Below are 25761 nucleotides of genomic sequence, written 5' to 3' on the forward strand. Positions count from 1 at the left end.
TTATTTTTCTTAAGAACAATTTTGAATTTGCTTTAAATTCTTATATTCTGTAATAACTATTTTTGATGTTTTAACAAATATTTTTGTTTGTTAACAAGTATTTCAAGTTTTTCAACAACTATTTTTATTATGTTAGTACTCTTTTAGATTTGTCTAAAATATTTTTGTGTTTCGTAAGAATGATTTTTGTTGTTTAATAACTATTTTTGGAAGTTGTTTGAACTTTTTGTATTCTGTAAGTACTACTTTTGGTGTTTTTAGAATTTTCGTGTTCTGTGACAAGTATTTCATATTTTGCAGAATCTATTTTTAATTCTGTTAAAACTATGTTTGATTTGTGTACAGGATATTTTCTATTTTAATAATAGTTTTTGTTTTTTAATTAATATTTTCTATTTTATTAAAACTATTTGTATTTTCAAATAATTTTTTATTATTTTCAATAATTATTTTTTTACTAATTTTTATTTTTTTTTATTATATAATAACTATTTGGGATGTTGTTAGAAATTTAGTGTGTTGAAGCAAGTATTTGGTATTTTGCACCAAGTATTTTATATTCTGTTAGAACTATTTTGGGTTTGTGTAAAGTATGTTTGTATATTTATAACTAATAATTTTTGTTTTCTAAGAACTATTTTGGATTTCTTAAAACTTTTTGTATATCTCAAGAATCATTTCTGTTGTTTAAGTGCGTCTTTGGAAGTTGTCTTAGATTTTATTGTCTGTGAGAATTATTTTTAATATTGTTAGAAATCTTTTGGTTTTGTGACATGTATTTTTTATTTTGCAAAAAGTATATTTCATTATTTTAGAGCTAATTTGGATTTGTCTAAAGTATTTTTGTATTTACTAAGAATAATTTTTGTTTTTTAAGAACTATTTTGGATTTCTTAGAACTTTTTATATTTTTTAATAATTATTTATGTTTCGTAAGAACAATTTTGATTTCGCTTAAAATTTTTATAATATGTAAGAACTATTTTTGATGTGTTTAGAACTGTTTTTATTTTTTAACAAGTATTTAAAGTTTGCAAAAACTATTTTTTATTCTGTTAGTAATATTTTTGATTTGTGTAAAATATTTGTGTATTTCGTAAGCATAATTTTTGTTTCCTATTAACAATTTTTGGACATTATTTGAACTCTTTGTATTCTGTAAGAAATACTTTCGGTGTTGGTAGAATTTTAGTGCTCCTTGACAAGTATATCATATTTTGCAGAAGCTATTATTAATTCTGTTAAAACTATTTTGGATTTGTGTAAGGGATTTTTTATATTTTTAAGAATAGCTTTTGTTTTTTAATAAATATTTTATATTTTATTAAAAATGTTTTTATTTTTAAATTATTTTTTATTATTTTCAATAATTATTTTTTTAATAATTTTGAATTTTTTGTATGCTATAATAACTATTTGGGATGTTGTTAGAAATTTAGTGTCTTGAAGCAAGTATTTGGTATTTTGAACCAAGTATTTTATATTCTGTTAGAACTATTGTGGATTTGTGTAAAGTATTTTTATATTTATTACGAATAATTTTTGTTTTGTAAGAACTATTTCGGATTTCTTAAAACTTTTTGTATTTTTAAGAATTATTTCTGTTTTGTAAGAACTGCTTTGGATTTTGTCTTAACTTTTATATTCTGTAAGAACTATTTTTAATGTTGTTAGAAATCTTTTGGTTTTGTAACAAGTATTTTTTATTTTGCAAGAACTATTTTTTATTCTGTAAGAACTATTTTGGATTTGTCTAAAGTATTTTTGTATTTTGTAAGAATTATGCACGGATTTTTCTGAACTTTTTGTATTCTGTTAGAACTGTTTTAGATGTTTTTAGAATTTTTTCTATTTTTGAATAGAATTTTATATTTTATATTAACTATTTTTTATTATTCTAGAACTATTTTGGATTCGTTTAAAATATTTTTTCTATTTTGTAAGAATAATTTTTTTTTTTTAAGAAATATTTTTGATTTTTTATAACTTCTTGTATTTTTTAAGAATTATTTATGTTCAGTAAAAATTATTTTTATAATATGTTTGAAATTTTGTATTCAATTAGAACTATTTGGGATCATGTTAGAATTTTCATATTTTGAAGCAAGTGTTTTGTATTATGTAGCAAATGTTTTTTAATCTGTTAGAAATATTTCGGATTTGTTTAAAGTAGTTTTTTACTTTGTAATAATATATTTTGTATTGAATTAGATATTTTGGATTTTTTTTTAACTTTTGTGTTTTTTTTTTAATTATTTCTTATTTAAAAAACCATTTGAGATTTTTTTTAACTCAAATTAAAATTCGATAGTTAAAAATTAAAAAATTGTTTAATTTTTAAATATACTCCTAGAATCAAAATAATGTGATTTTCTTTTATATTGTTTCTTTTTAGTTGTTTTGCTGAGGACGGCCCTTAGATATAGGGTCGAAATATTCATTTAAAATTGCATTCCACTGTCTTATAAAATTTTCCCTGTTGTTCTACTTATTGTTTATGATGGAAAGGTAGTGTGGTCTTCGTCACCAGTACAGATACTTCATTCAAGAAACGTGATTAAACACGTTTTGAAACTACATGCTATTTGTATGCCTTTCCTTGGCACCTTTCCAAACGAGCGGGGATTCGCACTGGTTCCTACACATTGCAAAAAAGTGAGCAGTACGAAAACTCCACGTTGTCAACCGGACTGGTTTTTAGGGACCACTCGCTATAGCTCTGTCACGTCGCACTAGATGTATTAAATTATTTAAGCGAAATTTCCATCACCTTCAGTCCCTCCCCGTCCACTGCTCTACTTGTACCATAAAAAAATGTCGAACTTCTATTTAGACTGTAAAGATAGACAATACTCTCTATCTAAAAAACCAGTCCGGTTTACATCGGAGGGTGTTAAACCTGCTCACTTTTTTTGAACATTTTAGGAATCAGTGGGATCTCCCCGATCGTTTGGAAAGGTGCCAAGGACAGGCATACAAATAGCATATCGTTTCAAAACGTGTTTAATCACGTTTCTTGAATGAGGTATCTGTACTGGTGACGAAGACCACACTACCTTTCCATCATAAACAATAAGTACAAAAACAGTTGGAATTATATTAGCCCGTGGAATGCAACTTTAAAAGAATATTTCGACCCTATAAATAATGGCTGTTCTCTGCAAAAACACGAAAAAGAAACAATATAAAAACAAATCACATTTTTTTGATGGTAGAAGTATTTTGAAAATTAAAAAACCTTTTTCAGTTTTAACGATCGAATTTTAATGTGAGTTTAAAAAAAATCTCAAATGGTTTGTTAAATCAGAAATAATTTAAAAAAGAAACGAAAAAGTTAAAAAAAAATCCAAAATAGTTCTTAAAATACCAGTTATTCTTACAAAGTATAAAACTACTTAATACAAAATTGAAATATTTCTAACAGATTAAAAAACATTTGCTACATAATACAAAACACTTGCTTCAAAATATGAAAATTCTAACAACATCCCAAATAGTTCTAATTGAATACAAAAGTTCAAACATATTCTAAAAATAATTTTTACTGAACATAAATAATTCTTACAAAATACAAGAAGTTCTAAAAAATCTAAAATAGTTCTTACAAAACAAAAATTATTCTTACAAAATAGAAAAAAATATTTTAAATTAATCCAAAATAGTTATATAAGAATAAAAAATAGTTACTACAAAATATAAAATTCTATTCAAAAATAGTGAAAATTCTAAAAACATCAAAAACAGTTCTTACAGAATAAAAAAAGTTCAGAAAAATCCGGGAATCATTCTTACAAAATACAAAAATACTTTAGACAAATCCAAAATAGTTCTAACAGAATAAAAAATAGTTCTTGCAAAATACAAAATACTTGTCACAAAACCAAAAGATTTCTAACAACATTAAAAATAGTTCTTACAGAATATAAAAGTTCAAACAAAATCCAAAGCAGTTCTTACAAAACAGAAATAATTCTTAAAAAATACAAAAATTTTTAAGAAATCCAAAATATTTATTATAAAACAAAAATTATTCTTAATAAATACAAAAATAATTTACACAAATCCACAATATTTCTAAGAGAATATAAAATACTTGGTGCAATATACCAAATACTTGCTTCAAGACACTAAATTTCTAACAACATCCCAAATAGTTATTATAGCATACAAAAAATTCAAACTTATTCCAAAAATAATTCTTACAAAGCAGAAACAATTCTTGCAAAATACAAAAAGTTTTAAGAAAATCGAAAATAGTTCTTAAACAACAAAAACTATTCTTAAAAATAGAAAAAATCCTTTACACAAATCCAAAATAGTTTTAACAGAATTAAAAATAGCTTCTGCAAAATATGAAATACTTGTCACGGAGCACGAAAATTCTACAAACCCTGAAAGTAGTTCTTACAGAATACAAAAAGTTCAAATAAATTCAAAAAATTTTTCATAAAAAACAAAAATCATTATTACGAAATAGAAAAATATTTTAGAAAAATCCAAGATAGTACTAACAGAATAAAAATATTTGTTGAAAAAATTGAAATACTTGTTACAAAACAAAAATATTTATTAAAACGTCAAAAATATTTCTAACAGAATATAAAAAGTTCAAGCAAAATAAAAATTTGTATTACGAAACATAAATAATTGTTAAAAAATATAGAAAGTTCTAAGGAATCAAAAATAGGTCTTACAAAATAAAAATTATTCTTATTAAATACAAAAACACTTTATACAAATCCACAATAGTTCTAACAGAGTAAAAACATACTTAGTGCTAAATATCAAATACTTGATTCAAGACACTAAATTTCTAACAACATACCAAATATTTATTATAGCATACAAAAAAATCAAAAATATTCAAAAAATAATTCTTAAAAATCATAAACAATTCTTTAAAAATACAAAAAGTTTTAATACAATCAAAAATATTTCTTAAACAACAAAAACTATTCTTATAAATAGAAAAAATCCTTTAGACAAATCCAAACTAGTTCTAACAGAGTTAAGAATATCTTCTGCAAAATATGAAATACGTGTCATAAAGCATTGAAATTCTAACAGCACCGAAAGTAGTTCTTACAGGATACAAAAAGTTCAAAGAAAATACGAAAATAGTTCTTAAAAAAAACAAAAATTATTCTTAAGAAATACAAAAATATTATTGGCACATACAAAATATTAATAAAAGATTAAAAAATTTTTATTGCAAAATTCGAAATACTTGTTACAAAACAACAAGATTTCTAACAACATAAAAAATAGTTCTTACAGATTATAAAAAGTGGAAACAAAATCTAAATTGTTATTACGAAACAGAAATAATTCTTAAAAAATATAGAAAGTTGTAAGAAATCCAAATTATTTCTTACAAAACAATAAATTATTCTTAAAAAATAAAAAATAGTTAACACAAATACAAAATAATTCTAACAGAATAAAAATATCTTTAGCAAATTACAAAATAATTGCTTCAAAAAATTTAATTTCTAACAACACCACCAATAGTTACTATAGAATACAAAAAATCAAAGATATTCCAAAAATAATTCTTAAAATTAAGAAACAGTTCTTGAACAATAATTAAAAGTTTTAAGAAAATCCAAAATAGTTCTTAAACAACTAAAATTATTAAAAGTTCTAACACAATAAAAAATAGCTACTGCAAAATATGAAACACTTGTCACAAAACGCGAAAATTATAACGACATCGAAAATAATTCTTACAGAATACAAAAAGTTCAAACAAAATTCAAAACTGGTTTTTAAAAAACAACAATTATTCTTAAAAAATACAAAAACACTTTACACAAATCCTAAATAGCTTTAAGAAAATAGAAGCTTTTGTCGTTAAAATACAAAACACTTGTTAAAAAATACAAAAAATTCTTACCACAAGCAAAGTATTTATCACATAAAACATTAATTTCAAAATAAATCAAATATATTTCTAATTGAATAAAAAAAATGTCTACTGCAAAATACAAAATACTAGTTGCTGCAAAACAATATATTTTGTTTTGTGACACAACACCAAAATTCTAACAACATCAATACAGTTCATACAGAATAAAAAATACTTGGTGCAAAATACCAAATACTTGCTTCAAGACACTAAATTTCTAACAACACCCCAAATATTTTTTATAGCATACAAAAAATTCAAACTTATTCAAAAAATAATTCTTACAAAGCAGAAACAATTCTTTAAAAATAAAAAAATTTTTAAGAAAGTCGAAAATAGTTATTAAACAACAAAAACTATTCTTGAAAATAGAAAAAATCCTTTACACAAATCAAAAATGGTTCTAACAGAATTAAAAATAGCTTCTGCAAAATATGAAATACTTGTCACAAAGTACGAAAATTCTAACAACACAGAAAGTAGTTCTTACAGAATACAAAAAGTTCAAACAAAATCCAAAAATAGTTCTTAAAAAAAAAATCATTCTTACGAAATACAAATTTTTTTTAGACAAACCCAAAATATTACTAACAGAATAAAAAATAGTAGTTGCAAATTCGATATACTTACTACAAAACAAAATGATTTCTAACGACATCAAAAATAGTTCTTACAGAATATCAAAAGTTCAAATGAAATCTAAATTGTTCTTACGAAACAGAAATAATTGTTAAACAATATAAAAAGTTATAGTAAATCCAAAATAGTTCTTACAAAACAAAAATCATACGTATTAAATACAAAAAATACTTTACACAAATCCACAATAGTTGTAACAGAATAAAAAATACTTGGTACAAAATACCAAATACTTGCTCCAAGACACTAAATTTCTAACAACGTCCCAGAACAGGGTGTCTCAAAAAAATGTACTCATACTTAGAATAACGATACTGATTTTGATGGACTGCAGTGTCAGTGCTACATGATCTAGAGTAAAGTTCATTGAAACAATTTAAAGACCACATATAATATTTAATTAGACAAATTTCATTCATTATCAATAAGACGCGTTTTTCAATTAGTCTCTAATAATCGATTTCACCCACCGAAGCACAAAATGTCGAATCACATAATTTAGATGCCAAATAAAAATATTATTGCCAAAAGTCAAAAACCCATTTTCAATCACAACAATGACGTAGAAATCATATTTTATTGTTGTTCAAAAAGTTGAATCTTTGACCTAGTTCATCCTCCCTGAAAAATCTAAAACCACGACGATACCAATCTCGTATCAATAAACTAAAATCATGCTTATGATTCTTTCCAATCATGCAGGGATATGTACTCTCCCACTGATTGCATTTATCATAATAACAATTGGAACATTGGTGGCCTCTAGGATGAGAGTCGCACACCTCTTCAAGACAGGACTTACAAACTTTCATTTGTACAGTATATCCTCTATGCAATTTACACGGGTTGCATAATCCACACTTTACATCATACTCATCACTCAGTGTTTAAGTCTCACATGAGGACCATCGGCATAATGTATACATATCTCCATAAAAGGTATTAGCCATTTCGTAAAGTGTTGATACTCTCTCTGCAAAAATAAAACTGCTTTATAAACATCAAAAAATTGTCCTAGAGAGTTAGAGAGAGGAGTAAGTCATTATTGATAACTATATTTCTTATGAAAAAAAAGTCTTAAATTGATAAAAACTAATGTTTAAAAGCATATCCACAATATCGTTTTGCTGCGTCGTGATCAATATATCAATAAGTTGTGTAAATGCATTTGGACCACGATGTCGAAGCTTCGTACAATAGTCTAATGATGGAGAATCAGTTTTCATTATGTCAATTAGCATCCCCCGAGAAAATATCTTCTTTTGAATAGACAACTCTAGAAAATCGTTATCTAGAATCAAAAGCTTGTCAATATGAAATATATTCTTCATGATTCTCTCTTTCTAGAATATATAAATTTTTTAGAGTCCTAACAATATCACAACCAACTTAAGAATAAACAGAATTTATTTTTGTACTCTAAAAAATATACGAGAGTATACTATAGAAAAAAAAAATACCACTTATTTAGAAACAGTTTTATTGAAAATAATTATAATAATAATATTCACTGATACATTTTGTTCTCATCATTATATTTCGATAGAATTTCTAATGCTGACCGAAGGTTATTTATATGGAGAATATTTACTTTTCAAGCAAAACAAAGCTGCTCCTCCTGCATAAATTTGCTTAATGATATCATATATCTAGCATACATAATGTCTTATTCAATACATATTCTACAGCCAGCAGTTATTTCCATTGCCACATTGGGTACTCGGACATCGTTGCTGCTGCTACTGTCAGTTCCATCATTAATCTCCAATAGTGTAAATGCCCCACTCATTTTTTTTTTTCTCCACTAATATCCTCTCAAATAAAAAACTATTCTCTTTGAATTCAATTCTCTTACTAATATGAATTTTAAGAAAACCATTCCTTTTATTCAAACCCTAATCACTAATCAAGAGGCTCGTTCCTCTCCGCAAAGGTGCGATGCCCTATAGAATTACTTACCAGAAAAAAACCTGTTTGTACGGGGGCCCAAGCAAAATGGTAGGTAACATACTACTGGTAATCAAATTTACTAGTGCCCTTTTAAGTGACCAAAAAGATTGGAAGGCAACTAGCCCCCCTCCCTAAGGGCCTCCTCCCCCCAAAGTCATCCAATCACAATTTTGAGATAGCCATTTTGTTCAACATAGTTCAAAGGTCAAATATATATGGTTTTGGTGATGATATGACCCTCCATAGTTCCTGGGGACAGGCCGCACACTGTATCGGTATCGAACGTATTTATTTCACGTGTATCGGTATGAGCGTATTGTTATTGGGCTTATTGGTATCGCAGGTATCTAGACAGATTTTTAATAGCTCATATAAAAGATATTGCTCATATCTACGTCCAGTGGCGTAATTTCGTCAAAATCCTTGGGGGGGGGGCAAAGTTGAAGTTATACTTGAATTATGCAGGCTTATCTTACTTTTTACATTTTTTTTTTTTTTTTTTTTTTTTTTTTTTGCAGAAATTAAATTTCAGCTGTTGTGGCAGAATGAGTTCTGGGGAGGGTAAACTTGGGTCTGGAGGGGACAGTTGCTCCTCCTACCCATAACAAATTACACCCCTTTCTATGTCATTCTTATAAATTCAACCATCAGCAAGTTCCAAATGGCACTATAAACGGCACTTTTGGTGCCATGTTTCAAGTGAAAAAGCCGGAGCTAGCTGGCTACCAGAACTTTTTAAAGTGACGTTTAATGACTCATTTCAAAGCTATTGCTCATATCTACGTGATGTTTATTAATTCCACCATCCGTAAGCGTGATATAGCTCTAAAAACAATACTTTTGATGTCACTTCTTAAGTAGAAAAGCTCCGAAGTATAAAGCGATATCATCATTATAATGATTATGGTCCAAAACCCTTAGCCGGAGGTTTGCAAGAGCACGTATTTTCCGTATTTCCGCCGTATTTTCCTATTTTCCTATGTATTCCGTATTTTCCTCCTTCAAGCCCCTTAATAAGCTAAGCAATTAAGGTTCAATTCTTAATATATCAAATTAGAATATTAGAGGCGTGGCTCTGTTGGTAGAGCGTTCAACTTCGAATTAGAGTGGTTTGCGTTCGACTTGTTTTTTTTTTCAATCATGGTTTTCTCCCTTCGATAAGACCATTTTCAGATAATTTCACTGTTTTTATAAAGGTGATGCACTCATTTTTTTAATGCATGTCCCAGGAGGGTCAAGCATTTTGATTCAAAAGGGAATAGAAGTCATCCAGTCTATGGTTTGCAACGATATGCTGCTTAGATCACTAAATCCATACCCCAACGAGTGGCGTAGTTTTGTCAAAATCCTGTGGGGGGTGGGGGGTCAGCGTTGGAGCCATTTTCCCAAATCAAGTGAAAATGATAGAGAAAATTGAAAAACGAGCCGTATAGTAATAAAAAAGGTAAACATGATCTTTTTCAGTGAATGCTTGAATTATGTAGGCTAATCTTAGTTTTGACATCATTTTTGGAGCAGCTAAATTGCAGATGGAAGGAGGGGGGGAAACTGGGGTCTGGAGGAAAACTGAGGTATGGGAGAGGAAGTTGCCTCCTCTGCCCCATGGCAAATTACGCCCCTGACACCAATCCCTGCCACTTATTGGTTGGAGAAGTTTAGGCATGTAGTTCTGGAAACACTCAGAGTTGTATATTAAAAGAAGGATTACTTATTGTTATATTTACTTCTTCAAATTATTTACTTGGTAATTCCTCGGTAATATTCTCTCCATATGTAAGATTGTGCATCCAAAGAGGAGGAAACACAACAGAAAATAGTTCTCTAGGAAAATTCAGGTAATTCTTCCCAGAATTTTTGAAATGAAAACAAACTTAGTTCATAATACCATATATCGTACCTACACAAGAAATGATCTTTTTTGAAATTTCCATTCATTTCTGAGTAATGAGTGGCTCTTTATTTAGGGACAGGTCAAATAAATCCCCAAGCCTAAAGGCTTCTGTTGAGCTAGCAAAATTTTCTGCAAGTATACAAGCTAACAAGCTGAAGACGTTCGATGAAATCAGGTTCCAACCCGGGTTTTCAGCCTGTTGTTAAAATGGGTTCTGACTTCTATAGCTGAAACAGTAGATAGATGTATATATATATATATATATATATATATATATATATATATATATATATATATATATATATATATATATATATATATATATATATATATATATATATATATATATATATATATATATATATATATATATTTATATATATATATATATATATATATATATATATATATATATATATATATATATATATATATATATATATATATATATATATATATATATATATATATATATATATATATATATATATATATATATATATATATATATATATATATAGTTTATTTTCAGACTAGCGGTTTATTTTCAGGTGAAGGTACCACGAGACCTGAGGCATACTATACATACAATGAGAGAGGTTTAAATAATAAAGCACTCTCCAGAAATCACAAACTCTCGATTAAGTCCAACTAGATGCATGTTTCATCCTTGGTCTGTTTTGTTTTCCAAGCTACATTCACTCAAGTTATCATTTCACCATTTTACCCTGACAAAGGATTGGTTTCATTTTGCTATTTCTCTGCAAGAATAGGATTTTATATATTCAGAAATTATACAAAGGGAAAGCTGCTTTTGAATTTCACCCTTATGCTTTGCTAGGCTCTCAAGGAATTTCTAGGTTAATTAGATTTTCCAGAAATGCTTGGGAAATAAATTCAAAAGTTGTCATTCAAAAATATTTCTTGAACCAATGAGAAATATTAAAATTCTCAAAATAAAACAGGATAAAACCAGAAGATTAAAGAAGATAAATTTAAATAAGATAACCAAGGAAAAATAAGAAGAATTAATTATAAAACGGATGCATCTCCAGTTAAAACAATCTAAGCTAAATATGTTGAATTTTCTAAAAGTAAAAGAGGCTCAACGGTGTAACCAATTTGATGAAAATTTCAATTGGACAATTTCGTCAAATTACAATCCCACAATATGCACTCTCACAGGAATTCGTTTCATCACTGGGCTAAGATTTCTGAGCAGCCAAAATAGTAAAAAAAAAACGCAAAAAAATGACAAATCTTTGCCTCTATGGTAATATATGGCTAATTTTTCAGTTTTCACTATCATTTTCACTTGATTTGGGAAAATTGGCTCCAAATTTGCCCCCCCCCCCAAGATTTTGACGAAATTACGCCACTGGACGTAAATATGAGAAATATCTTTTATATGAACTATTAAAAATCTGTTTAGATATCTTGCGATATCAATACGCCAAATAATAATATGCTCATACCGATACGCGTGATATAAAAACATCCGATACTGATACAGTGTGCAGCCCTTTCCCTAGGGACTATGGAGGGTTATATCATCACCAAACCAAAGATAATTGACCTTTGAACTAAGTTGAACAAAACGGCTATCTCAAAATTGTGATTGAATGACTTTGAGGAGAGGGGGCCCTTAAGGAGGGGGAGGAGGCTAGTTACCCTTCAATCATTTTGATCGCTTAAAAAGGGCACTATTAAATTTAATTTCCGTTTGAATGAACTATTATACATCTCTCTATGATGTTCTGGTCACCCCCTAGCCTTGCCAGAAAAAAGGAAGAAAAAAAAACAAAAAACGGGAGACACATCAGTGCTACCCATGCAAAAAAGTTATTTTCCTTGTTATTCAAGGAGGGGGGTTGTAATTTATCATAGCTTGGTTTTTGACCGTACTGATTCCAATGGTAGCCATTTCATTTTGATCTGTCCCCATTTTCAAGGGGTTTTAGACATTTTTTGCAATCACTATAAATTTCTATTCGCAATAAGCTTTTACTTAATAATAGTTACTATTGCTGGATCAGTGTCAGATTACAATTGTTTTTCACTATGGTGTTTTTTTCTAAACACGTTTTTTAACTTTTGGTTACTATGGGCTGTGGTTCGCTCTTAACTAGGTTGCAGCTACTGCTGCAACCATGATAAATACCCAATTACTGCTACTAGCGATCGGCTAATTTTGATATTTTGGCTAATTTTAAATCAAGCCATTGGTATTTTGGCTTGATTTGCATTTGTGCTGGGAAACTTTGTCCTCAGTGTAAATAAAAAAAAAAAAATCAGTGTTTCATCAAATCAATAAGGTCTTAGTAAATATGGACCGTAAAACGGGGCAAATTAATTATATGTAATTAGACCAAGGCTCTCATATTCACTGGGCTTAAACGAATAAATATCCTTAGGTTTTGGCAATAACAGATTATTTCCCTCGAGATTACTGAAATAATTGTTTCCCTTGATTAGTATTAATGAATTAAAAAATTTTCATAGCAGTAAGTAAAATATAAATATATAACTAAACTCTCTTTTCGTTTTCACACCCATACTTTTCATTATCTATTTAGAAAAAACCGAGTTCTTCATTGAGAATTCTGTTGTTGAAGTTTCTTTATGTTTCCTAAAAGTAAGAAGAGCAACTAAAACATAATTGCCATGTTTTTAGTCTGCGAATTAATCCTATCTAAAGTTGTCATATTCTTCATTTCCCGAGAGATCCAAAGGCAGGCTAGAAAAAGTATTTAGAAATACATATTCCCAAAGGAAGATTTGGCATCATGAGTATTCAAAGGTACGGAGTCAACTGACCTCTGAACCATTCTGCAATTCCCACAAGACGTATATGTATCTATTGAGGACAGTAGCGTATAGCAGCCGTATCCCCGATGAACGAGTTTAATTTTGCTAGAATAGAAGGTTTTTACTGCATTATTTTGTCTCCTATAAGGAAATTTTTTATTATGCTAAAAATAAATTTGAGCCCATCTGTCTAGTTCCAATCTGATATACCATATAGATATACCATATATACCAAAGACCATATACCATTTACCATATACCATATAGATGTACCATATAGAAACTATAAGGGATCAAGTCTTTGGCAAACTCAGATCTTTGCTCGGCACTGAAACCCCAACAATTTCTTCAAGGGGCTGTTTTCCTTCTTTTCCAATATGAAACTAATTAGCCATTCATTCAGTGGCCCACCTTGTGGGACTGAGCGGCCCACCCTGTGGCTGAGTGGCCCACCCTGTGGGACCACCACCTGCGTGGGCTTATTTTTTAATGACTTATAAAGAATATATTCTCCCAAGGTCTTTTTCCCCCAACAATGCGTCAACATATACTGCTGCTTCCTGAATTTCCTGAATTTCCTGGTCTCCGAAATATTTTCAGTCTTTTCTGAAATACTAAAATTTTTCACACCTGAGTTTTCGCCTTCATTCAATCCTTTCCCACGCCAAGACTAAAAATTCTAAGAACCACCAGTCAGGTTTTTAGATGAAACCAAATCTGTTGACTACAATTTAGATGTTTATTTTCAGGCAGTGCATAATTCTGGATTATCTCATCTTCTTCCTTTTTGTTTTTGTGTAACTTTGATTAATTTTGTCGCTTGCACTTGAATTTATAACTTGACTTGCCTTAAAGTGTCGGTCACTAAACACAAAAGAGCAATGAAAAAACAGAGAGTATAACAAAAAAGAAAGAAAGGCTTTTCTGCAATCAAAACCTTGCTGTACAGAAACATAGGTGAAAGCTCCAGAAAGGAGCTTTCACCTACAACGTGTTTCTCCATCCAAAATTCTTCTCTCTTTTAATAATTAAGAACCACCTGGATTCGACTGAATTAAAAAATAAAAGTGGTGAAGCACTTAAACCTTAGAAGAATAATTTATAGGAATCAGTCTGCGATAGATGTCTGGTAATATCTTTGAACCAGCCAAGTCGAAGATGCGAAGGCATTGAATGATTTTATTACGTGACTGCACCAAACAGGTATTTCACGCTACAATACTATATAACTACATTTATACACAAACACTAAAATACTTACAAAAAAAATACACATTCACTAAACACTCCTCAGAAACTTTTCACAATAACCTCAAACATCAAATCTATTTGTGTTATACAGGCATTTCTTCACTATGTTCCTAACATTTTTATCACCAATTATCAAACTTACATCAAAAGGGAAGCTAACATTATGTTCTCTCAATTCAAAAATCATATTAAACCTCTGACGAACATAAAAAAGACAATCATACAGGACATGCTCACAGTTTTCTATACATCCACATTCACACGTCGGGCTATCCGTCATGCCTATTCTATGTAAAAAAATAATTCAGTTTCGAATGGCCTGTTATAAACTGAGTTAAGATATAGCTTGGTTCAAGTTTTTGCGCACAAATTAAATCTTCTTTACATTTGAAAAATCTAACAGGCCAACTACTTATATAATTTTCAAATATTACATACCATTTATTATATAGAGCATTTTTTAAAACACTAAGGTTCATTTGGAAAGGTGAAAAATAATTTTCCATCAGAAACTCAACTCCTAGCAACTCAGCAACTATTTCATCGGTAAAAACGCTATGATCAACGGAGTATCTATTTAAAGGAAAACTAGGATGCACAATATCTGGCCAAAAAGGGGGACTTCCCTTTTTACCAAACCTCATCACTGCCTGTTCTATTGCTCTTAGACCGATTGGAAGGACAACAGAAAGGGCTGTAATAACATGATTTTGAGCAGTTATAAACGACTTTGAAATACTAAGGGTTGAACATCTTTGTGCTGTAACATATTCTGTATATTTTTTTATTAAGGCCCCAATCCATACTGGAGCCGCGTACAAAATGGTACTTTCAATTACTGACTTATACAATTTTCTAAGAGCGAAAGGCTTTAAGCCCCAGGTCATCCTTACCGCGCTTAAAAGAGGACTCGAATATTTATTAGCTTCATTAATTCTGCATCTTATATGTCCTGCCAAAAGAAGTTTGCTAACTAAAATTACACCCAAATATCGAACTTTATCCTTAACTTCAATAATGTCGCCTCCAAATACTAAATTAACGTGGGGTGTTTTATGTCTATTTGTGAATAAGACGGCCTCTGTTTTTAATGTTTAAGACGGCCATTGTCAATTCTAAATGTGTAAAGAAAGAAAGATTCAAGTAATATATCCAAATATCAATATTATATTTAAATTGTATGCTTGGAGGCTCATCCCAAATGTATCTGCTAAAGGGTCATTTTCCTTCTAAAATATGGGAAAAAATCCTGCATGGGTGCAATCTCTTGTGGGTACAAGTTACTGAGGTACAATCTTCCATGGCGAAAGCTTTCAGCTTCAACATCTTTTTGCTCAGTCTTTCTGGGCAGAATTTTCTATGGGTATAATAATTAGAGGGTTCTTTTAGAATTCAGGAGCAAAACTCTCTTCAGATTGATTTGTTGCCCATCACTTTGGATTCAGTTTCATTTACACCTTATTAAAACCGGAAGATTGTGCCTGTAACTGTAGACATTTATTGTAACAACTGCTGACGCTTACAAATAAAGAGTTTGGTGGAAGAGGATATGAAGTAAGACACAAAAATCCAAAAATGAACCGTCAAAATCATGAAACTTAGGAGAAGGGTTCGGTTCCACTTCACGCGTGTGTGACCTTATTATGTGAGAACTGAGAGAAGTTTTGATTGCACTTTAAAGACTTAAAAAAGCAGGTGTCGGCTCTAAGTTTTCTTCTTTTGGTTTTTACCTTTCAACTTTAGATTATTCTTTAGAAGATTGTCGAAACATTAAATCATTCTCTATTTTAGTTAACAAAACTAAAATATTGTTTGATAGTAGATATGGCAAAACAATTAGGCAAACAAATTGCGTTAATTCTTCGTAATTAGTGTCCTTAATTGTTCGATTTACTTGGATAATCTTTTCTTCTGTCTTATTGATTCTCTCAGAAAAGGATTATTCTCCAGCTGACTCTAGGTTAAAAGAACAAAAAACGTGCTTGACTTTTTTGCTTCAAGGTGAGGATTAGTCGTTTACGCAAACATATTCATGAGGCGAGGGAGGGGGGTATTTGCCAAAGAGCAGACAAATAAAACATTAGCAACTATGGAAAATCCATGTTGTCACTAAAGCCTGATTCAAAGTTGTTTTATTAGGTAAGGGAAAGGTTCTTTAAATTGTTTGACAATGATCGTGATACGTAAGGTTTTTTTTTTATTTTTCTTTTTTTTATTCCAATATTCACATAGCCAGGTACTTCAAAGTATCTGATATGCCGCTGTATTTGTCCCAAAAAATAGTGTAGCCAATTTTAAGTATGAAACGCTCAACGAATCTGCCCCTGGCTTTGCTTTGAATATTTGAAAAACGTTTCTGCACCCTTCAAATATGTTTTTATGTTTAGGTGTTTCCAAATACTAGGTGCGTTATTGCTACACTTACTTAAAAAAGAAGAAGAAGACATCTTAGGAATGTATAAAATACCAAATTCCAGAAGACTGGGTATCTGTCATTTCTAATCTCTGTTATATGGGTATCTCTCAGAAAAAAAGACGTTTCTTCAGCAGAACAATTTGATTTCTAAATTAGCCCTAGATCAGAATGAAATGCAAAATTCAGTTTCTGAAAAAGAGAAAAATGTTATTATTGATTTTTGTATTATTATTTATTTTAGTAAACTGAGTTACAAAATTACCACTATGCAATGTCATTATACTATAAAATAAATAACTACATGCCGAATAACCCCAAAAATGAAAAAAGCTTAGCATGGAATCTCCAGAAACAATAACAACATAAATATTTCGTATTTGTCCTGGCTCTGTTCCACCCTTCCAAACTAATGACAAATGAGGGAATGAGGGAAATAAACAACAACAGAAAGCGGAAACTTTACTACTTTCATTCAATCTTACTTTCCCTAATCTTATTCATGGAATATTTTCATATTAATTTAAACATTTAAGTTTTCTATTAGACTCAGTACACTCAATTCAACCCATAACTATCGAAATTCATGCTGGCACAACAAGTTGACACAATCCCAATTCATTTCCTGACGCAACAGTACCAGCAATCAGCCGACTCATCATATTAGAATATTCAATAATTCCATAAGTTTTCATTGAGTCATTTAGCCCGTTCATAACCTTCAACGAAACTCCTTCAAATTCTTTATTTCTTCCAGGAATTTTCAATATTTTTGTAACCACCGAACAGATTCACGACAAGAATAATAACTCGTCACCATCTCCCTCTTTCCGATTATTTTCAATTAACCCTTGCATAAAGAAGGAAAATACCGTAGCAAATGCACTTTCGTCAGGACGAGAACACCAGTCTTTCTCCAATAAAAATTACAGGTCCACTTACACCCCCCCCCCCCGCAAAAAAAAACTCAGTAAACATTTTCTGACAGTTTCAACTGTGTCTACCAGCTGTGAAACAATACAGGGTGTAATCTCTTGAAATAATCAGAAGCCAACTGAAACGTGATTTTAAAAGCACTCGGGACGAGAAAAAAAAATTCCATTCTTCCTCCAGACACAAAATTGTTGATCTTCTTGCACCACCTTCCAAAAAAAAAACTTTTTCTAAAAGTTATAAATCTGTCTCTCAGCTGTGAAACAAAACAAAGTGTTATCTCTTGAAATGATCGAAAGCCGACTGGAACCTCATTGTAAAAAAAATCAAGAGAAATATTAGCTTCAGTTACTCATTACGTAGCCTTACGTGATTGATTAGGTGATAAAGATGCACAGATACCAATTATAATTCAAGTAGGACAAAAAGTTTTGAAGTTCAAACAATCTATCATATATTCAACGAAGCATTTTCAGCAAAAGACATCTGTGGAACAGTCTCCGTTAGAGATTGTCTTCAGATGAACATATGATAACTCCCTCAGAAAATACTTAAACTGTTTAGCGCTGTAAAAAGCTAACAAGACTAATGGATTATAATCATCATTGACGGCGCAGTGAATTTCACCATAAGAATAGGGAGACCTTAGAGTAGGTTCCACTTACTTGATGCCTTTGAAGAAACGGTTAGCAAAGTAGTTATTCCAAGAGTTGTTCTTGCAGGTACCGCATCTACATCCATCCAGAATGAAACCCAAGAAATGACAACTATTAAAATTGTCGGTAGGTAACTCTGAACAAGGTGATAGCCAACGGATCGACGTAAGTAAAACTTTGCTACAAGACAACTATAATTTCCTGAAACACAAATAGGTAAAAGTAATATGAAAATATTATGATGTTCGAAAAATCATTTTATCTTAGCTAAGAGTGATACATCAGGTTGAAGAAATGAACCTTGAATTTATGAAATATCTATGTATTAACTGAACAAAAAAAATAACGTAAATCCTGTAGGGAGAAAACCCCTAGAAGGATTTTATGTGACAATTTTCAAGGGCGACTTTTGTTTGGTCAATAATTTTTTTTCTAGTTTTGGTTGGTCAAAGATTAATCAAGATGTCCAGACCTTTTTATGTGAGGCCACTCTTGAGTCAAGGTTTCTTAACAATTTTTTTTTAGCAATGCTTTGGTGCAAAGATTTTATCAATGCATCGTTTGTTAAGAAATTTTTGTCAAAAGGACTATTGCAGGAATTATCCATTTTATTAAGTCTGTGAGAGAAGGCATAAAGCCGTTGTTGATCTTGATTAAGTTATGGTTTAGCCTTTTTAGCTGAATAAATAATAAAATGGGTAAAGTGGGCTCTATTTAGTAATTATTCATCTTTTCCGTTTATTCTTTTTCACCAAGAACTTCGTATAGAAGGAGTTGTAGCAGAAACCTCTGAAGGAGATCATTCGATTCGAAATTGAATGTTCTAGTGCCCTTTTTTAGAGTCACGGGCAAGACCATGGCCTGCAAAAACCAAAGAAACGTCGTTATTTTGTGTGTTAATCAGTACAGACACTAGTGAATAAGGGGCATGATTACGTCCGAGTGATCCCTGGAACCCAAACTAGTGTGGGAGAACCAAACATTTGCTTCTGATTTCGTTACGAATAAGAAGCTCAACTAGTTTACATAGTGTAGTAGACACAGTAGTGGGCCTATCTGAAGAGCACTGGGAAGGAGGCTTCCCTGGTTTGAGAACGGATGTTCGGGTGTTACTACACCAATACAAAAGCTATTTGGGATGAAATATCTGGTAATAATCATTAGAAAAATAATGACACGTGTTCAAGAAGTTTTTTTCTGCCATAGAGTAGATGATGGCCGCAAATTTTTAAGAAGCCTCTCGAGATATTTCTTTTTTGGCTTTTCCAAGCATTCACTTGTTACGCTTCTACCTACTACTATATTCTCTTTAGGCAGTTTTAGCATTTCTTCCAGCTTCCTGAGGTATGAATATCGTAGAACTTGGTCGGGACTTTAAACTGATTGGTGAAGTAAGTATTCCAGGCCTCATTTTATAGAAGTGGGATCTCAAAGATCAATTATTTCAGCTTCACTAGAATTCATCAAAGGAGTTTGAGATTTGAGTTCCTTTTCTTGTTGTATTCGTCAATAATGACCCCACGGTGCTTAGACAAGGTTTTTGTCAAAATTACGTTTAGTATGATTCTTCACTTTCCAGACTGGCATGCTTCCGTCAAATTTAAATTAGTGAACTATCCTCTAGTTTCAGTCTTCATTCGACCTTTTCGAGAGGGTGCGGCTGCTGACTCGGCACATCGAAGGGCATGGCTTGTTGAACCGGACTATATCTTCGACAAAAGTTTCTGCTTTTCAGCCAGGATGTCGCAGTTGGACATCAGCAGCGGGAAATAGACTTGGATCTTCCTAAGAATGCTAGTGCATACTTGCTTGTACTAATGGATCTAAAGGCCGGATGGATCTAAGACCATGGATCTAAAGATAGATGCCTTCTAAAGACCAGAACATAATTTGAAATTTACTGGAAACAAAATACATTTAAAATGTTTTCTCTTTTTTTTTAACTCTAATAAATCCAAAAGTGTTAAGACTTTTAGGAATGAATATCAGCATATGTATTAAAATATCAATCCGCATGTCTTTGTTTTTTTCAGTAATCTTGTATATTATAGGATTTTTTTTTGTGATATGAGAAATAAAAACACATAGTTTGAAATAACGATTGTTTTAGAGTAAAATACAAATTCTGTTCTGGTCTTTAGAAGGCACGGGGGGTGTCAGCCTTAGTCCTCTTAGTTTCTGTTCATTTTGAGTTTACCTCGTTTATTTATTGTAATTTCTGTTTGTTTTGGTTTTATTTATTTATAGATGGTGCTCTATCGTAGTTTTACGCTTGAAAAATTATTTGGCTGTATTTTCCTTAGGTTTGATTTATTGTAGCTATTTAGTTTTCTTTGAAAAACTTCCCTTGTGGATAAAGCTTTTTCAAATTAATAACGTAAGATAAGGTACCCTACCGAAAAATTGTATTTATTCAAAATGTGGCGAAATAATAGGGATTATTAAATGTGTAAATTATTAAATTTATTCAAAATGTGGTGAAATAATTAGGGATTATTAATATATATATATATATATATATATATATATATATATATATATATATATATATATATATATATATATATATATATATATATATATATATATATATATATATATATATATATATATATATATATATATATATATATATATATATATATATATATATATATATATATATATATATATATATATATATATATATATATATATATATATATATATATATATATATATATATATATATATATATATATATATATATATATATATATATATATATTGGCAAACGAATTATGCTAATAATTTATTAACGAAGATTTTTACAATTTACCCATCAATATATACCCTACCGGGTAAATATTACCATAAGTGTACCATAAGTTCCAATATCAAAAAGAGGAAGTCAACGACGTGCTTATTTTCCTCGTAAAACAGGTCAAAAGTTCATTTATTCTAAAATTTGCTTGGAGACATCTGAAATTGTCCATTCAACAAGGAAATTAGATTCACTTCCTTGGTTTTTCACTACAGAGGATGTCAAATATATGGGTTTCCTTGGGCTTGAATGAATTGGGAGTAACTGCCAAAAATACTTATTTTTATCCAATTTTCATGAGACCCTACATTTGGTATATATTTTCTACGTTTTGAACATTAGCAGTCATGGTTCCTGTGTAAATTTGTCTAGAGGAAAAAAATTATAGAGGAGGAGGGGGTAATAAAAGACGTGAGGATAATAAAGCTCATAAGTAGTAGTATCTTCATTAAAATACAAATGGTTTCAAATAGACTCTAAGACAAGGGGGGGCGAATACGCAAGGGCCAGATAGATTTAGTTTAATCATTACTGGCAGATATAATTGAAGTTGCTGATATGCTATCTAATTACTTATAACTAAAGAAGAACGCGTTGATTATGGTAATGCTTGGGTACATTTTCTTCAATTGTTAATCCTGTACGAATTATTCAGAACATGTCTGTTAGAGTATTACCAGATAAATCAGAAAGAAAATCGGTTCGAGAGGTTTATAAGGATCTTAGGATATTGCCAGCGGCAGGTCTTCATCATTATTAGTGTTTATATACAAGCATGATATGAACCTGCTGCCGGAGTATTTTAATTGTTTATTTTGTAGCTGCTGGAATATACATAGCCACAATACTAGGGGTAGGAATGATTATTATACTCCACCTGTAGTGTCTGCCAGGTCCACATTTTCTTTTATTATGAAGGACATAAAATCATAAAATAATTTGTATAAAGGAAATGAAGAAGATAGAAAATTTTAGTGATTTTAAGGGAAAATTGAAATAAATTTTATTAAGTAAGTATGAATTTTAGTTGTAATTGCTTGTTAGCTGGTTAGTGTGACCTCACAGTAAAAATATTGATAAATTTTTTTTTCGTCACTAGATGTCTTAGGTAATTCGGTGCTGGTTAGTGATATTTCTGACCATTTCCCAGTTATTGCCCGATATAAGAGTGCTGATCAAACGCAGCGTGTTGCAGCATCATATAATCTCAAAATTTTCCGATTTGGTGAAACCTAGCCGGGTCAACTTAATTCTCATTTGACTGATCAGCCATGAAATATTTTGATTTCTGAATCCGATTTTAACCGCTCTTTTGATTTTTTTTTTATGATTTAGTGAAAGAAGATATCCAATATGTTCAAACAGTTCGTGGTAACGAACTGTAAGTAAGGAGTGACCCGGCTCAATAGCAACCGAAACTCTAAAAATTGAAATTTTGATACCAATAGATACATCAAAAGAATCAGATTTTGATGCTGATTTCAAATATATAAGTTAAATTAAGTCTTACCGATCAAAAGTTAAGCGAGTTACCTGAGAAAATCTGCCTTACTTTCGAAAAAAGGGGGAAAGAGCCCCTAAACGTCATAGAACATTAATGAAAATCCCACTAGCAGATTCAGTATATCAGAGAATCCTACTGTAGAATCTTCAAGCTCCCATCTGCAAAAACGTAGAATTTTGTATTTTTTGCCAGAAGAAAGATCACGGATGCGTATTTATTTGTTTTTTTTCCCCAGGGGTGATCGTATCGATCTACTGGTCCTAGAATATCGCTGAAGGGCTCATTCGAACGAAAATTAAAAGTTCTAGTGCCCTTTTGAAGTAACCAAAAAATGGAGGGCAGATAGGCCCCCTCCCACGCTCGTTTCTTTCCCAAAGTCACCCGATTGAAATTTTGGGATAGCAATTTCCAAAGAACTCATTCAATCGAATGAGCTCTTTTTGAAGTTTTTACGACAACTCCTTCTATACGAAGTGCCCTGGTCTAAAAAAAGTAATACTATGTGCCCACATCGCTCTTTATTCAGGCAGCGCTATTGCGCTGCTTATGATATACCTGCGTAGTAGTTTACCTACGTAAACTAGTTCACTTACAGAGTGCAAAATTTTTCTAGTATAGGAAAATCCCGACTAAAATCAATAAATTAGAGGTGATTTCTTACGGATGTCAGTTTTCTATGTTATAAATTGTATAATACATAATAATATAAACACTAATAAATCTCATCTAGCAATACAAACTAAAAATGAATATGTATTTTTAGTTATTTGAATAGTTCATAATTCATCCCTTTTCATCAAAAACCACCTTTTTTCCCTTTAATGGTCATGCGGGGCTCTTTAAAATTTGGGGTCCCATTTGGCCCAATCACTCCAATCGCCCTTTATCCAGCCCTGATTATATGCATGTCAACTAGGAGTTTTTCTTGAGAAGAAACATCAGGGTCCAACCCGGAGGGTTTCTAGCCCCTGAAATTCGCTCTCTAACACAAATGACAGAATCCACCAGCATTACCACCCTGAACCTTTCTGTGGGTCCCCAGATATTGACAAGTTTGTGACTCACCCATATGCCCAAGCTGAAAAGAATCATAGCATTCTGAAGTGTTCACCCGGTCGATTTCAAATTGTGGCATCTTTGCTTCTGCATGCAGTGTGACAGGATTTTGTGGTTTCCAAACAAGCAGAAGTTCATCCATTGTCTTGCTGACTATAATTTTGGTAAATAAGATCATGAATATGAATTAAAACAACAGAAAGGGCGAGAGAGAGAGAAAGAGATTTTGAGAGAAAGAGCGAGAGAAAAAAAAAATTATTTTCAATAAATTTCGCTGAAAGAATCTCTCAGTGAATGCAAAAAGTGGAATAAGATGTAGTTTTTGAATAACTTTTAAGGCTTGATAACCTCTAGTAATTTCAATAAATTTATTATCATTATCAAGTGTAAAAAGTAGATGCTTGCTATAAATGGAAGCATATATTTTTGACATGAGAATCTGATTCATATTTTAATAGGTGCAGTATATGTTTAAAACATGTGAGACATGAAACAAAATAAAAAGGCGATGGAAAAAAAAATATACAAATAAGCAAATATGGGTTCAAACTTATATTATTCCTAATTGAAGTAACCGTTTAAATTGACGTGGTATTATAGCGTATCGAGGAGAACACCCCTAGGTTATGGGCAGTTTGACTTTGTGTAGTCAGTACACAGATGCCATACATACACATCTGTCTAGCAGGTAAGCTTCACCCCCCCCCATCTTTGGTTAAGTTTTACATAAACTTTCTATTTACGTTTATGCAAATCTATCAAAAAAAAAAAAAAAATCACACTTATCGAAATTCTAGCCATCCACGCAGGGATATGCAATTTCCGAGTAACCCTGGTTAAGAAATAATTTTTCCCAAGAATTTTTTTTAATAATTAATATGACATTCGAGGGAGTTTTAATTGTTTTGGAACATAACATATACATTGGCAAAACCTTTCGTAATCTTCGCTTGATCTTACATTTTTTACCCCTTTAAATTCGATACTAATAACTTTATGATGCACTTATACAGAAAGAAGGACTCGAATTTTACCTCTGGAAAACTCTTATTTATTCAACAGCAATAGTGTCAAGCTAAACTTTCAAGTCTTCAAAGAATCAATCTGTATGGCTAGATCAATATTTATTTTAACATGGAATGCGGCAAATTATATCTAAAAATAATTTTAAGAGGGGAAGTAGCCCAAGAATTTATTAATAAATTCCTGACCACCACAAAGATATTCCGAACTGTGAATAGTTCTAGCATAAAGCATTTTTGGAGTTGTCATGTTGGGATCAGTACCTTCAATTTGCGTCATCTAATGTAATTATACTGACGGAAAAAAGCAGATAGAACACACATTTTGACAGAAGAACTTAATATCCAGACAATTATATAATCACAATTGCGGATAAATTCCGAATGAAGCATGGCTACAGCATCAAACATGCATCTCATAAGGAATTTCATGAGTTGAACTATGCACAGCTTTCAAGCGTAATCTTTATGACTAGCCAGTTAAAGCAAAGATTTAAGGCATAATTTTTTGAAACATAGAAAAAACTTGGGGCATATGTTGACACATAAATAATATTTTTTCAAACCAGCATCGCGCTGTTTCAATTTTCCACTTCTGATTTACAACTATGACGTTAAAATCAGGAAGAAATACGAATCAAAACTACTGTCTTTTGTCTTCTATAAAACAAGTGTGACTACTTGAGCAGTGTTTCCAGAAGGTGAAATAAAAAATACGACAGTCCTTGAAAAACACACCAAAAATATGCCATAGCCTGGTCTTATGTAGCTTTAGGCTACGTAGAGATAAATAAAGTAATAATTGATGAAAACTAACTCAAAAAGAGATAAAAATGGGGAAAAAGCAGGGAAATATTATTGATCGATGCTTGATGGATATTATAAAGTAAGAATTCCATATCTTTTTGGTCATTTTCTTTGTGAAGC

The sequence above is a fragment of the Artemia sp. Qi Xiang Cuo genome, chromosome 16 (genome assembly GCF_049724085.1).
Source record: "Artemia sp. Qi Xiang Cuo chromosome 16, ASM4972408v1, whole genome shotgun sequence".
In the NCBI taxonomy this organism is placed as follows: Eukaryota; Metazoa; Arthropoda; class Branchiopoda; order Anostraca; family Artemiidae; genus Artemia; species Artemia sp. Qi Xiang Cuo.